The sequence below is a fragment of the Spinacia oleracea genome, chromosome 3 (assembly GCF_020520425.1).
Source record: "Spinacia oleracea cultivar Varoflay chromosome 3, BTI_SOV_V1, whole genome shotgun sequence".
NCBI lineage: Eukaryota > Viridiplantae > Streptophyta > Magnoliopsida > Caryophyllales > Amaranthaceae > Spinacia > Spinacia oleracea.
Genome location: NC_079489.1, coordinates 143,592,416 through 143,594,283, shown reverse-complemented (window position 1 = coordinate 143,594,283; position 1,868 = coordinate 143,592,416).

Here is a 1,868-nt window from a genome sequence, read left to right as displayed (position 1 = left end):
ATCGGCGCCTGCATAAACTGGGATAAAATATGAACAGAATAAGCCAAATCTGGCCTTGTGACCGCCAAATAAATCAGACGCCCAACCAGACGCCTATACATCTCTCCGTCTGCCAACTCCTTTCCGCCTGCCAATGCCAGTTTATGATTCTGCTCCATCGAAAAATCGACAGGTTTTGCTCCTAATAATCCAGACTCTGAATAATATCCAGGGCATACTTTCTGTGACATACATAAAAACCATGATTACTGCGAGCCACCTCAAGTTCAAGAAAATACTTCAAAACCCCTAGATCCTTCATTTTAAAACATTCACTCAAATATGCTTTAAAACTTCCCAAAGCAAGTGTATTATTTCCGGCGATAATCATATCGTCTACATATATAAGTACACTTAATTGCAACGAACCTTTGGAAAGAGTGAACAATGAATAATCTGAGAGTGATTGCCGAAACCCATAGGAGATCAAGGCCGTAGACAATTTCTCAAACCAACATTGGGGAGCCTGTTTCAATCCGTACACCGACTTCCTCATCCTGCATACTTTGTCGGAATTATTTTTCTGAAATTCGGGAGGAATTTTCATATAAATCTCTTCCTCTAAGTCTACATGTAAGAATGCATTATGGACATCCATCTGGTGAACTTCCCAATTCTTAACCGCTGCAACTGCTAAGAAAGTACGAACAGTCGCCATTTTTGTTACCGGAGAAAAAGTCTCATTGTAATCTAATCCCTCCTCCTGATGATTACCTAAGCAGACCAACCTCGCCTTTAGACGCAACAAATTTCCATCTTCGTCCCGTTTCTCAGTATGCACCCATTTGCTTCCAAGTGCTTTCTTTCCATCTGGCAGCAGGTTCTCTAATGTCCAGATACCTTGCTCCTCAAGAGCGTCAATCTCAGCGGCCATTGCTTGTCGCCACCCCTCATGTTTCATAGCTTGTTTAATGTTTTGGGTGCCTTTTCTACCTGCAATGCTGCAATAAAATTTATGTGTTTGGGCGAAAAACGTTCATAATTAACAAAATATGTGATAGGGTAAGGAGTACCTGAGGAAGATGAAGTCGCAGGTGAGTCTGAAGAAGCACTATATTTTTTCCGTATTGTATGTAAAAGATGATCTCGTAGCTTCGTCGATTGAAATTTTTCACGCTTTCCTCTTCCCAACTCCTGTCCCGTATCCTCTCGTACACTCTCACCACCCAAATTAGATTGTGTTTTCTCACCCGTCGTCTCCCTATGCTGTTCGTGCACTGCCGTAGACCCAGTTGGCAGCGCTGCACCATGCTGCTCACGCAAAACAGCAGCAGAGCCTTGCCCAAGAGATGAGGCAGACAGCCCAGCAGCAAGCCCAGCAGACTCCTGCGTCGCCTCTGCCTGCGCCTCTTGCTGCGCCTCACGCAGCGCCTCTACTCTCCCCTGCGCCTCGCCAGAATTGAGCAGCGCCTCCTGCTCAATATTGTGCATCTCACTCATTCCTTGCAGACCCTCAGTGCGTGGCTGCTGGGCACTCAACTCATCCACCACTCCCTCACTCACAAACCCCAACCCACGCTCATCACTCATCTCCAAACTCCAGTGAACAAAAATTTCCATGCCACCACATACATTCCCCTCCGTCTCATTGTGAGTGTGCACTATCAACGACTCACTTGATGTATCCGCATACGGAAACACCCGTTCATGAAATTTGACATCACGAGAAACAAAGAATTCTCGTGTCTCTAGATCATACAATTGCCACCCTTTCCGCCCAAATGGATAACCCAGAAACACACATTTCCTACTACGCGACGCAAATTTGTCACCCTTACTCCGTTGATTATATGCGTAACACAGGCAACCAAAAACACGAATAGGAACAT